At 41.8% G+C, this 14,381-nt stretch overlaps 1 long non-coding RNA gene across 1 annotated transcript; it reads right to left on the bottom strand.

Moving 5' to 3' along the window:
• Positions 1–1,252: 1,252 nt before the first annotated feature.
• Positions 1,253–13,576, bottom strand: LOC112674998 (uncharacterized). Its single transcript, XR_003145703.3, has 3 exons — positions 13,121–13,576; positions 9,439–9,552; positions 1,253–7,235 (listed from the first exon to the last, which is right to left on the bottom strand). It is a non-coding gene; the product is annotated as an uncharacterized LOC112674998 (long non-coding RNA).
• Between the last annotated feature and the right edge of the window lie 805 nt (positions 13,577–14,381).

Raw genomic sequence — 14,381 nt, 5'->3', positions numbered from 1 at the left:
CATCCCCATCTCTCCACCATAGTTCCAGCTCAGAACACCTACTATCTGGTTAATTTCTTACATAGGCTCATGTCTACCCACTTGAGTTCTACCCATTTCCTTGCCTCCTCCCACTGATTCTTTTTATCTTCCTTTTATGTTCTCAAACCACAAAGATCTAATTTCTAAGAGATCTCCCTAGAAATTTAGCTCTTTCCTAAAATGCTGCCATCTCTTCAATGTAACTGAAGACCTAAAGTTTGTCCCTTAATAAAGATTTCTCTGCTTAGTATCAGGTGGAGTCTGCTCATTCCCACATCCCCATCTCTAGACTAGTCTTGGCTCTGTCTTGTGCCTCATTCAATTCACTGCTTACAACCTTCCTTCAAAAATTCTCTCCCTCATTGAGCTTCACAATTCTTTACCTCACCTTTAAGTATGTTCACTTCAATTTCAGGAACCCACACAGTAGGTCACAATCCAGTATTTACCACCCTGAAATATCCCTTTAAAATTTTCAAGTTAAGAAGGTAAATTGTATGTGATGTATATTTTCTGGTAAGTAAAACATATCTTTGTCATAAATTCCCTTTCCTGCTACAGCCTCTTGCTGATGCTGATACCACTTTTGCTCTCTCTTCCACTAAATCTTTTTTGTTGGCATGACAAGGCTTACAGCCTGCTGACTTCTCCCCTTCCCCTCAGTTTATCTATAATTCCCAGGAAAAATGGAGATCATCAAGCCTTGAATTCCCTCAACTCTTTACTATAGAGGAAGGAAGTGTCCTTTAGCAGTTTTCACCTTTGTTACTATCTCCCTTCTGCTCAGAGAACTTATTCAAATAGCTTATGTGCTCAGTCTCCCTTATCTTTAATCTCTGGATTTTTTTTTGCCTCATTTATAAAAATCACTCATTTCCTGCACATACTAAAACACAAACCAAACATCCTCTGTGGATCATGCGTTCCCCTGAATTGATTTCTCTTTTCACCTGTAAATCTTGGGAAAGCACAGACTACCTTCCATTTCTCTCCTGCTCACCTCCCATGTACTCCATGGTGTTTCTACAATTATCCATGCAAGTGCCTCTCCAGAACCTCTATCATATGTACCCAGGTTAGTGAAACTCAATGACCTCTTTCCCTTCTCTACCCTCATCTTCCTTCATCTTTGAAGGAGACACTGCTGGCTGGCCACAGTGGGTCCCCTTCTTGGTGCTTTATAGACAGAGACTACACCATGTAGAGTTGTCACACACAAGGTCATCTTTATTTGCATGAATAAGGAGATCATGGGGAACCATTTCCAAAGTTGTGACTCCTCAAGCAAGGGAAAGAAGACTCATTTTATTAGAGCTTGGGATGAATATTCAGAGGGGAATTTTAATATTGTAGTGAGGCTGAGACACTTTCTGATTCATTTGTGCAGGTGTCTTCCTCAAAACTTTCTTTTTCTCTTCCAGCAGTTCATGTCAGTTAGTTTCTTAAAGTACGATTGACTTTTAGGTAGAAGGTTCTAGGAGTTCTGTTCCTAAAAGCTAAGATTAGCTTAGAAGGTTCTACTGGAATTTCCTGAGTTTAGAGGATCAGATGCCAGTGACAACACTGTTCACCATTTTCCCTCCAATCTTGCCACCTTGACTTCTATGATGCCACTTTCTCCTGTGTAATCCCTCTCCCTTTAAAATTTTCACTTAAGCACTATTTTGGTGGACTTGCGACTCCTCTCTCCATCTTCACGGTCAAATTGCGACTGTGAATTGCGACTCCTCTCACAAATTCCTGTCATTCAACATCTGCAATGTCTCTTGAATCTATCCATTCCTCACCATTCACTGCCATGAACTTGGTGCAGACTCTTCCCTTGTTATATGCCCCATCCACTGCCTTCCCCCCTCACCACCATCTCTGTCCAACCGCCTCCACCATTCCCAGAGCTATCTGTTTAAAACCCAAATCTGATCAAATCACTGTCCTGGAAAAGATGATGAGTGGTTCTTCCAGTGATTCCAAGATAATATTCAAGCTTCACAGTGGTTCTTAACTGCTTTCACTCATTAACCACCCCTGTGCCTTACACTCTGCTGGATTCTAAGCCTGATGAACTTCTTGCACTTCAAAGCCAGATCTCATACTACTTCCTCTAAATTATGTTTCTATCATCCCCCCCCCTTTACTTCTCTCTTTCTCTCTCACTGTCCTTGAGGACCTGATATAACTATGTACAGAGTTCTTTGGGAATACATAAATGGCCAGTTTATTACCTTCTTCGTGGTAAATAATCTCACACATTTCAATGTCACAAATAGAGTTGCCAGGTAAGATACAGTATTCCTAGTTAAATCTGAATTTTAGGTGAACAACAAATTTTTTTTCATATAAGTGTATCATGCAATATTTGGGACATATTATATTATAAAACATCAAATTTAACTGGGTATAATTTATAGTAAAAATAACTTACTGTTTATCTGAAATTCAGATTGAACTGAGTATCCTGTATTTCTATTTGCTACTCTGTCAATTTTAGTTACCAACCAAGTTGAAGTATAGGTAAATGATGACAGTTTCACAGGTGATGAAATAGAATGAAGCTCAGAGACACAGTTTCCCCAAAGTCAGCTGCCTGAAAAAGATGGCAAGAGACATGATTTGAACCTGGATTTGATTCAAGGGGTAGATTTGAATTACCCCTTCAGTTTCAATAACCAAGGGCAATGGCAAGAAAGTGAGAGGGAAATGATAGATGGCAGAAACTGCAGACCTGAGGTGGGGGCTAGCTGCTTCTCCCTCTAGCACAGGTCTCTGCGTGGGAGAACCAGCTCTGTATTTGACTTTGTGTTTCTTCATTTTGTTTGGTGAACTTGCTGAGACCTGCCTGGCATAACAGTTGTCTTCCAGACATATCACTGTGCTATATGATATCCTATAAATCATATCTTATAAATAGCCCAAGCTCTACCAAGTTTCAACACCTGGCGCACCACCTCTACCCAAATTTCCTGATAAGGTAGGAAGAACGAGTTAAATTCCAGACCCCTTAACTGGGCTAGCTGGCTGCTGAGACATATCCCATAGGGCTTGATAGTATGAACACTAACATGAAAACTTGCTCCCATTCATTAATCCTTGATAGTTTTAACAATAACATAAAGAGCAGCTATCCTGTGCAATCTTTGTGAACCTCCTACATGCATCACCTTGTGTAATCAACAGCCTTAGGCAGAAAATACTGTTTTCCTCAAGGAGGCAAGTACCTTGCTGGAGGCCCTTGGTCAGAGCCAAAATTCCCGACTAATTGGTTTGCCCAAGATTTGTGATACACAGCTCTCTCCCTCCCCAAGTGCCAGGAAACTAAACTTGGAGATGGTGGCTGTTGCTCCTCACAACTATTCCAAATTCAATAGAAAACACAGGAAGGTCAAGGATGGAAATGAGCCCCTCTCTGCATTTATTGTCCCTACTTCTCATGAGGATGCCTGTGTAGAAACAGTCCCTACCCGCCTCACCGCCCCTCCTCCATTCTTTCCTAATTAATCTTGTGTGCCATAACTCATGTTAGGGGCTTCTTTTCTAAAACTGTCCACCAGTTTCCAAAGTGCCCCACCTGCAGAATAGGATCTGTGTCTCTAATGGGACCCAGGATGAATGAATAGGGTCTGATTATTTGGATTTTTAATTCAGTGAGCAAAGCAATTGCCATTTACTCTTTAGCAAGTTCTGCAGCTATTGCAACTCCTTGGCAATTAAAGTACAAGATGAAGCATGTTCTGTCCTGCCAAGAACTTCAGGAGGAGGGTACCTAACTCTAAGCCAAATCAGGAAATAAACTTTGAACATTGTATTAAGAGTGTAAAAAGAATGAAACTAGATTCACCCTCTTATATAAGAAGTTTAAAAGTTTTAATCATAAGAGAGCCACGAAAAGGACAGTGTTCAAAGATAATTACTGATACTAACATAACACTTCCGCAAATTCATAACAATATGTTTTGAGGAAGGATTTAGAAATAACCTCTTCAGTTTATGTATGTTTAAAAAGTGTCAGGGAATCCTTATTAGAAATGCTGATCTAGACCCTTGCTACCCAGTTTAGTCCAGAAACCAGTAGCTCTAGTACCTGGGAGCTTTTTAGGTTCTCAGGCCCAATCCCAGAATTACTGAATTAGAATCTGCATTTTCACAAGATATGCTAATGATTTCTTTTCTTTTCTTTTTAAGATTTTATTTGCTTATTTAAGAGAGCAAGACAGAGAGAGTACACTCACACAAGCCAGGTAAGAGGCAGAAGAGGAAGAAACAGACTCTCCACTGAGCAGGGAGCCCAATGCAGGACTCAATCTCAGGACCCTGGAATCATGACCTAAGCCAAAGGCAGATGTTTACCAAACCAAGCCACCCGGTGCCCTTACAAGATCTCTGGATGATTTCTATGCAATAATCTAGACAGGTAAATGGAAATAGCAGCTGGCCTGGCAGTGGTGTTTGTTCCTGGGTGAGGCATGCGGGTAGGAGGAGGGATGAAGCCCAAAGTGATCCCCAGGTTGGGAGGGTTCAGATTGGGAGAAGTATTGGGCAGGCAAGACAAGCGGGTGGCATTTGTGTGTATATATACACACAGTTGGCCCTTGAATATCATGGGGCTTGAAATGCATGAATAAGTCCACATATATGCAGCTTTTGCCAATAAATATAGTATAGTATAGTAAATATATTACAGCACTATAAATGTACTTTCTCTTGACTGATTAGTAACATTTTCTTTTCTCTAGCTTACTTTATTATGAAGAATGCAGTATATTAAAACATATACAAAATACATGTTATGGCTTTATATTATCAGTAAGGCTTCCAGTCGACTATAGGCTATTATTAATAATTACGTTTTGGAGGAGTCAAAAGTTATATATGTGGATTTTCAACTGTGCAGGGGGTCAGTGCCCCAAATCCCTACATTGCTCAAAGGTCAACTGTATATTTCTTCCTGTTTCAGTTTTGGTAGTTTATAATTTGCAGGAATGCATCCATTTCTTCCGTATTGTCTACTTTGTTGGCATACATACAACATAATGCTCATAATACATTCTTATAATTGTATTTATTTGGTATTGGTTGTGATCTCTCTTCTTTGATTCATGATTTTATTTATTTGGGTCTTTTTTCTTTTTGATAAGTCTGGTCAGGGGTTTGTCAATCTTACTAATTCTTTGAAAGAACCAGCTCCTATTCATTGATCTGTTCTACTGTTCTTTTGTTTCTGTTTCATTGATTTCTGCTCTAATTGTTAGTAATTCTTTTCTCCTGCTGGGTTTAATTGCCGTTCTTTCTCCAGCTCCTTTAGGTGTAAGGTTAGGTTGTGTATTGTGATCTTTCTTGTTTCTTGAGAAAGGCTTGTATTGCTATAGACTCCCCTCTGAGGACTGCCTTCGCTGCATCCCAAGAGTTTGGAAGAGTTCTGTTTTCATTTTCATTTGTTTCCATGAATTTTTAAAATTTTTCCTTAATTTCCTGGTTGACCCATTCATTCATTGGTAGGATGCTCTTTAGCCTCCATGTATTTGAGTTCTTTCCAAATTTCCTATTGTGATTGAGTTCCAGTTTCAAAGCATTGTGGTCTGAAAACATGCAGGGAATGAGCCTAGTCTTTTGGTACCAGTTGAGACCTGATTTGTGACCCAGTATGTGATCTGTTCTCGAGAATGTTCCATGTGCACTTGTGAAAAACGTGTATTCTGTTGCTTTTGGATGGAATGCTCTGAATATATCTGTGAGGTCCATCTGGTCCAGTGCATCATTCAAAGCCCTTATTTCCTTGTTGATCTTCTGCTTAGATGAAGAGTGGGGTGTTAAGTCTACTATTGCAGTGAGTGGGGTGTTAAGGTCTCCTACTATTGCTGTATTGTTGTCGATGTGTTGAGTTTTGTTTTTAGTTGGTTTATTTAATTGGCTGCTCCCATGTTAGGGGCATACATATTTACAATTGTTAGATCTTCTTGCTGGATAGACCTTTAAGTATGATCTCTTATTACTGTCTTTGGTTTAAAATCTAATCTGTCTGATATAAGGACTGCCACCCCAGTGTTCTTTTGATGCCAATTAGCATAACAAATGGTTTGCCATGCCCTCATTTTCCACCTGGAGGTATCTTTGGGTCTAAAATGAGTCTCTTACAGACAGCATATTGATGGGTCTTGCTTGTTAATCTAATCTGATACGCTGTGTCTTTTGACTGGGGCATTGAGCCCACTTACATTCAGAGTAACAATCGAAAGGAGAAATTTAGAGAATTGGATTGCCTGTAAAGTCACTGTTTCTGTGGATTGTCTCTGTTCCTTTCTGATCTGTGTTGGTTTGGGCTCTCTTGGGATCACTTAAGGGATCCCCTTTAATGTGTCTTGCAGGGCTAGTATCATGATCACAAACTCTCTTAGATTCTGTTGGTCCTGGAAGCCCTTTCTCTCTCCTTCTATTTTGAATGACAACCCTGCTAGACAAAGTATTCTTGGCTGCATATTTTTCTCATTTAGCACCCTGAATATATCATGACAGTCCTTTCTGGCCTGCCAGGTGTCTGGGGATAGGTCTGCGGCCAGTCTAATGTTTCTACGTAGATTATAGACTTGTCCTGAGCTGCTTTCAGGATTTTCTTTTTGGCTCTGAGATTTGCAAGCTTCACTATTAAACGTCAAGGTGCTGACCTAGTTTTAATGATTTGCGGGGGTTTCTCTGTGCCTCCTGGACTTGAACACCTGCTTCCTTCCCCATATTAGGGAAGTTCTCTGATTTAATTTGCTCCAATATACCTTCTGCCCCTCATCTCTTTCCTCTTCTTCTGAGACCCCAATTATTCTAATGTGCTTTTGCTTTATGGTCAAGGTTATCTCTCAGATTCTCCCCTTGTGATCCAGTAGTTGTTTCTCTCTCTTTTTCTCAGGTTCTTTATTCTCCATCATTTTGTCCTTTATATCACTGATTCTCTGTTCTTCTTCATTTATCCTAACAGTTAGAGCCTCCATTTGATTGCATCTCATTAATAGTCTTTTTGATTTTTGACTTGATGAGATTGTAGTTCTTTTATTTCTCCAAAAAGGGATTCTCTCATGTCCTCTCTGCTGTTTTCAAGCCCAACAAGTATCTTCATAATTGTTATTCTGAACTCTAGTTCTGACATTTATATCCATACTGATTAGGTCCCTGGCAGTCAGTACTGCCTCTTGTTCTCTTTTTGAGATGGGTTTTCCATCTTGTCATTCTGTCTAGAGAAGAATAGATCAACGAGAGAGCAAAGTATTAAAATGGCAACAATGACCTTGGAGAAATATACAGTAAACAAATCAGAAGAGACTCGAAACCAAAAAAAAAAAAAAAAAAGCAAAAAATAATAATAATAATTAAGATTTTTAAAAAAGAGAATGTAATCAGACCGGTGAGCAGAAAGAGGAACACACTGGATCCTGTGTGTATTTTGTTCTGTTAGAAAACTAGATCCCAACATTGTAAAAAAAGAAAGACTTATCGATGTATGAAAATAAAATTAAAAACAATGAAAGGATAGAATGTAACTGTAAAAATGAAAATTAAAAAAAAAAGACAGCATTTAGATAGATGAAGAGAACAGCGCCATACACTAGATTTTGGGTGTATTTTGGTCTGTTTGTTAGAAGGAACTACATCCCAAAATTATAAAGAAAGAAAACCGTATGTCTCCAAAAATAAAATGAAATATGAAATGATAGAATGTAACCGTAAAAATGAAAGTTACAAAAGACCCCCCCTAAAAAAAAAGGAGTTGATAAACATAAGAATTTAGTTTAAAAGGAAAGAGAGACCAAAAATTAAAATGTAAAAGGTAAAGAATTACAGGGAAAAATCTGAGAACTCTGTGTACTGTTTTCCCTAGCACTGGAGTTTTGCAGTTGTCAATGATCCCCAGACTTGGTCTTATTTTTTTTATTTTTTTTTTTATTTTTTTATGATAGTCACACACACACACACACACACAGAGAGAGAGAGAGAGAGAGAGGCAGAGACATAGGCAGAAGGAGTAGCAGGCTCAATGCACCAGGTGCCTGACGTGGGATTCGATCCCGAGTCTCCAGGATCGTGCCCTGGGCCAAAGGCAGGCGCTAAACCGCTGTGCCACCCAGGGATCCCCCAGACTTGGTCTTAGTTCAGAGTTCTTGCTGTCTTCAGGGAGAGGGGCCTATTGCCCTGATTCTCAGGTTATCTTTGCCCAGGGCAGAACTGCACCGCCCTTGCCAGGGGCCACACAGAATTGCTCTCTGTGGCTTTTGTTCCCTGAAAGCTTCCTGCACTGCTTTAGAGGATGAGAGTGAGCCCGGGGGCCTCCCAGTCTCCAGCCCTGGAGCCTAAAGCTCAGGGCCCCACTGCTCAGTGCTCCCTCAGGGAAAAGCAGTCAGTCCGTCCTGTCTCCCTGGGTTCCGTCTACCCTCTGTGCTCGCCTAGGCTGTGACTGAGGGGTTATGTCTTAGGCACGTGACCCTGGTTCCATTCAGTAAATCGTGGGGACCCCGTGGCGTGCACCTGTGCCCCTCCTCCTGGGGGCAGGTCGGGAGGTATCGCTGTGGTTCTGCCACTTGCTGGGCCCCTGCTTTGGAGAGCAGTTGCCAGAAGGTGCCGTGGTTCATGCTTTATGGCAAGCCCAAGCTGAAAGCCCAGCTATGGGCTCGCTGATGGCAGCCGGCTTCCCTGGGTGGGTGCCTGGGAACTCTGCAGCACTCAGGCACCCCCAGTCTTCCTGTGACCCCAGAGATCCTGAGACCACGCTGTCCCACCAGGATTCTGACCTGCTTCGCCACTTGAGCGCCTTTCAGGCAGGGCCATCCTCAGGGGAGCTGCTCTGACAGTTCGGATTTTGCTCTGCTGCTCTGTCACTTTCTAGTAACTGGCTGGGGGGGGGCTCCCTCTCCTTGTGTTGTATCTTCCCATAGATCACCTTGGATTCACTGCTCTGCACCTTCTATCTTGCAGGAAGTGGTTGTTTTCTATTTTAGAATTGTAGCAATTCTTTTCTAGATCTTGGGTTGAGTTCACAGGTTTTTAGAATAATTTGACAGCTGTCTAGCCGAGTTCCTGGGACCAGATGAAGCTAAGGTCTCCCGGGCAGCTACCATCTTGGAAAAACGCTTTGTTGTGGATTTAAAGACCTGGATTCTGTTCTAAACTCCTGCAAATGCTGGTTGTGGAAGCGACACCTTCTGGCACACTTGGAGTACTGCATGCTAGCCGGCCCCCTCGGAGGGGCTGTTGTTCAGGTCTGCCTTAAAAGGAGAGTCCAGGGATCCCTGGGTGGTGCAGCGGTTTGGCGCCTGCCTTTGGCCCAGGGTGTGATCCCACATCGGGCTCCCGGTGCATGGAGCCTGCTTTCTCCCTCTGGCTCTCTCTGTGTGACTATCATAAATAAATTTTTAAAAAAAGAGAGAGTTCAAGTCTACTGACCAGGTTCAGTTTCATCACCAGGGTCACCAGGGTCACCTGGCACGGAGCATGTTGCTTGGAGAGTTAATAATGTCCACTGTTCAATGTTACAGGTTGTTCCTGGCCACAGGCCTCCTAAAGAGAAACAAGCACACTTATCATCTAAAGCATGGGGATGTACCAACCCAATTCTCCTTACCCCGTACTTTTTGACCAACCCAAAAGGACACTTCATAGGACCAAACATTAAATGGAGTCTTTGCAACAGTGACCACCAGTCCACACCCTCTCTGAGTGATCCACGTAGGCAACTTGTTATGGTGGTTGTGGCTCATATTATTCTAGTGGGCCCTGAGACAGAGGAGGAAAGAACCCATAAATATGATAATGGGGCTCTTAACTTCATAGGAATAAAACAGTGTATGGCTATTTAAATGTATTTCTTTAAAAAAAAAAGTAAAAAAATAAAAAATAAATGTATTTCTTTGCTAGGGCTGCTGTCACAAAGTACCAGAAATGGGAGTTTAAGCAATAGAAATGTATGGTCTTCCACCTCTAGAAGTCCAAGATCCAAGCTTTCAGCAAGGTTTTGTTTTTTGTTTTTTTGTTTTGTTTTGTTTTTTGTTTTGTTTTGTTTTCCATCACAGGGAAGTGCAGGAGAATCTGTTCCATGCTTGTCTCCTAGCTTCTTGGGATTTTCTGGAAATCTTTGGTGTTTCTTGGTTTGTAGACACTTCATTTTAGTTTTTGCCTTCATGTTCAGATGGCATTCTCCTGGTGTGTATATCTGTCTCTTTACATGGTGTTCTTTTATAAGGATTCTAGTTACATGAGACTAGAGACCCACTCTTCTCCACTATGATCTGACCTTAATTCACTGCATCGGCAATGACCCTATTTGCAAATAAAGTCACATTTGGAAGTGCTGGAGGGTTAAGATATCAATTTGTAACAGTTTGTCCCTTGGTTCCCAAAACTCCTGTCCTTCTCACATGCAAAATACAGTCACTCCATCCCCATGTTCTCAAGTCTTAATCCATTTCAGCATCAACTTTAAGTCAAAGTTTCTTCTAAATCAGGTATGGATGATATCCAGGGTATGAGCTGTCCTAGGAAACATTCTTCTCTGTCTGGGAATCTATAAAACCAAACAAGTTGTCTGCTTGCAAAATTTGAAGATAATGGGGATCCCCGGGTGGCTCAGTGGTTTAGTACCTGCCTTCGGCCCAGGGCGTGATCCCGGAGTCCTGGGATCGAGTCTCTCGCCGGGCTCCCCGCATGGAGACCGCTTCTCCCTCTGCCTGTGTCTCTGCCTCTCTTTCTCTCTCATGAATAAATAAAATCTTTAAAAAAATTTGAAGATGAAGCAGGCATAGGACAGACAATCCCATTCCAAAAGGGAGAATTTGGGGGATTACATTTACGAGTATTTACCAATATCTGTGCCTGTGTTTCAATTTGTATTTGGGGAATTCTGGCCATGTTCTCTGTCTCACCTAGCATTCTATAGCAAGCTCCCTCAACTGGAGAGAAATTTTACTTTGCTCCCCTATTATCCATATACAAATGCTCATTATTCTCTTTGAAAGGAAGTAGCATCTTGAAATTCAGTGCTTTAGGCACCATACCCCTCTCCGGCCAAACAGACACAGCCATACACACTCGTTCACACACAATACAATGAGGGCTGTCTCTTTTGAACAAAGTATTGTGTTTAAAAAACTGTAAGATTGGGGGTACCTAGGTGGCTCAGTTAAGCATCCAACTCTTGATTTTGGCTCAGGTCCTGACCTTGGGGTTGTGAGATTGAGCCCTGCATCCAGCCCTATTCAGGCTCTATACTCCATGCTGGGCGCTGGGTATGGAGCCTGGTCAATATTCTCTCTCTTCCTCTGCTTCTCCCACTCCCTTCCTCCCACGTTTTAAAAAACAAAACAAAACAAACCTGTAAGATAGGCCATGTGTTGATCATTTCAAAAGCTAGGTGATGGATACATGGAGCTTCATTATATTATTCTCTCTACTTTTGAATATATTTGGAATTTCAACAATTAAAAATTTTAACAATTTGTTAATACAAAACAAATTTTAAATAATTTTTTAAATGGAAAAATTGAAAAGGAAAAATGAGGCAAGATTTCATTCTTTTTATGGCTGAATATTATATATTTATATATATATAAATATTACATCTTCCTTACCCATTCATCAATCAATGGGGACTTGGGCTGGTTCCATATCTTAGCTATTGTAAATAATGCTGCTATAAACATAAGAATGTGTGTATCCCTTTGAATTGGTGTTCTTATATTCTTTGGGTAAAGAGTGAGAAGTGCAATTGCTGGATCAGTTACCAGAGACAGAGGGGTGGGAGGGATGAGTGATATAGGTGATGGAAATTAGGAGTGTCCTGGTTTTGATGAGCACTGCGTGATGTATGGAAGTGTTGAATCACTATATTACACACCTGAAACGGTCTGGAATTAAAATAAAAACTTAAAAAAAAAAGAAGAAATGGAAAAAAGTGTCATGGATCCCAAGCAAGTTGGAAACCTAGCACAGCAAAGTGCATTAGATTGTGAGACTTGAGAATAATTTTCTTTCGATGGATGCTGTCCTCCAGGTGCACTGGGTTGGCAATAGCCTCCTGGAACCAGGATGTGGCCCTGCCCTCTGGAACTACAGGGGAGCTGGTCTCTGCAAGGACATTCTTCCCCTCTCCTTTTTATTCCTTTATTTCTTTTCTTTTAAAACTTTTTAATTTAAATTCAATTTAGTTAGCATCTAGTATATTATTAGTTTCAGGGGTAGTTCCCTTTTCTTAAAGAAGAATAACACATGTTCACTGTGAAATAGCTGTATTGTCCAGTTTCTTGCCTAGAACATCCCAGAAATCCAAAAGCCTCCCTTCCTTTTTTTTAAAAAGATTTATTTATTTATTTATGATAGACACACTGAGAGAGAGAGAGAGAGAGAGAGGCAGAGACACAGGCAGAGGGAGAAGCAGGCTCCATGCCGGGACCCCAATGCGGGTCTTGATCCCGTGACTCCAGGGTCGCGCCCTGGGCCAAAGGCAGGCGCCAAACCTCTGAGCTACCCAGGGATCCCCACCCTCCCTTCATTTCTTGCAGTCTCTGCCCCTCTTCAGTCCACACTTGCAGAGTGTCTGCAGAGATGGATGATGAGGTCCACAAGGTCCTATGTCTAATCTCTTGGTGTTCTCTCTAGAGCACTTTCTCATTTGTTGCAATATAGACAGGCCAACAATTTTCCAAATCTTCAAGTTCTCTTTCCTTTATGCTTAAAGATTCCTTTTTCAGTTTACTTTTTTCCCCTTGCATTTTATAAGAAGCAGCAAGGAGAAAACAGGCCATGGATTCAACACTCTGCTTAGAAAGTTCCTCAATTAAATATCCAAGTTCTTTCCATGGAGTTCTACCTTCCACCCAATAGAAGAACACAAGTCAGCTGAATTCTCTGCCACTTTATAAAGTGGATCACCTTTCCATCAGTTTCCAAAAACATGTTTCCCACATCTATCTGAGCCTCCACCAGAAATGCTTTTAATGTTCCTATTTCTACTGATGGTTTCCTCAAGGCAACCAAGGCTTTCTCTACCAAGCACTGCAAACCCTTCCAGTCTCTACCCATTACCCAGTTCTGAAGCCATCTCCACATTTTTTGGTATCTAAGGTAACAGTACCTCATTGACCAATACTCAAGTCTGTATTAGTTTGCTGGGCAGCTGTTACAAAGTACTACAAACTTGATGGCTTAAACAATGGACAATGCACTCAGTTCTGGAGTCTAGAAGTCTGAGACCTGCAGGTTCCTCCTGAGGGCTCCAAGGCAGAATCTGATCCACACCTTCTGTGTAGGCAGTATTCTTCTCTCTGTGTGTCTCTGTCTCTTCACACGGTGTTTTTTTTATAAGATCATCAGTCATGTTGGATTAGGAGCCCATCCTCATGGGGCAGTGTGACCTGATCTTAACTGCCAACAATGGTATTTGCATGTAAGGTCCCATTCAGAGGTGCTGGAGTCGGGGCTGTTAAGATATCAACACAGAAATTTGGAGCGAGTGGGGAGGATACAATTCAATCCATAATATCCAGAAAAGATTTTCTCTCCTAATTTCTCCTCCAAAAAGTAAAAGCTGTCCATGAGAGATATGCATGTACGTATTTCATGCTTCCAGAACAGGTATGCCAACAGGTCATGCTGGTGAAAGTTCTGAGAAGCCAACGAGGACACAAACCGGCTGAGGAGGAAAAGCTGGAGAGCAGCAAGAATCCTTCCTGTCCCTGCATTGTGAGCTGAACCCACCATCATCAGCCAAGTCCCTGGGGTTCCTTCAGACCAGATGACTCAGTCGAGTAAATTACACAGTGGGGATGAGAATGGATCCAGGGTTTGTGGCCGCTCCCTTTGCTTAGCGGCCATTTGCTTGATCATTGAAATTTATCTGAAGAAACAGAGACCAAGCTCTTTGAGGTGGGGAGCATACAGGAGGAAATCCCCTCTGTGAAGGGCTCTCCACCCTTTAATGCTATCCCATAGGACTCTCGGGTAGAGCTCTAGTTAGTAAGCACTTTGGTGGATTGATTTCCTGTGGTATGGATTTCTTTGAAGATCTCCCTAACCTTTCAAAGAAAGCATTTATATGTCCTCACGGGACAGTCTTGTTGAGCTGGAAATCTTGTTGACTCAGAGAGAGAAGCCTGAGTCACCCGTTTTGTCCCTGGCTCTGTTGGAGAAAGAACATTATCCAGTTAGATGGACTATTTAATAATGAGTGGGGAAACATGCAGCTAGTGGTGACCCAATGGGGAACTGGGAGCAGCAGGGAAACCCATCTGATCCAGCAGTGTGCTCAATCTGAGATAGACTTCTGCTTGCCTGTCTACATTATGGGAAATGGGGGGAGGGGGCGGGCATCTGAGGTACAAGGTGAGTCTGGCTTC

The sequence above is a fragment of the Canis lupus genome, chromosome 14, assembly GCF_003254725.2.
Source record: "Canis lupus dingo isolate Sandy chromosome 14, ASM325472v2, whole genome shotgun sequence".
Lineage (NCBI taxonomy): Eukaryota > Metazoa > Chordata > Mammalia > Carnivora > Canidae > Canis > Canis lupus.
This window is presented reverse-complemented; position numbering and strand designations above follow the sequence as displayed.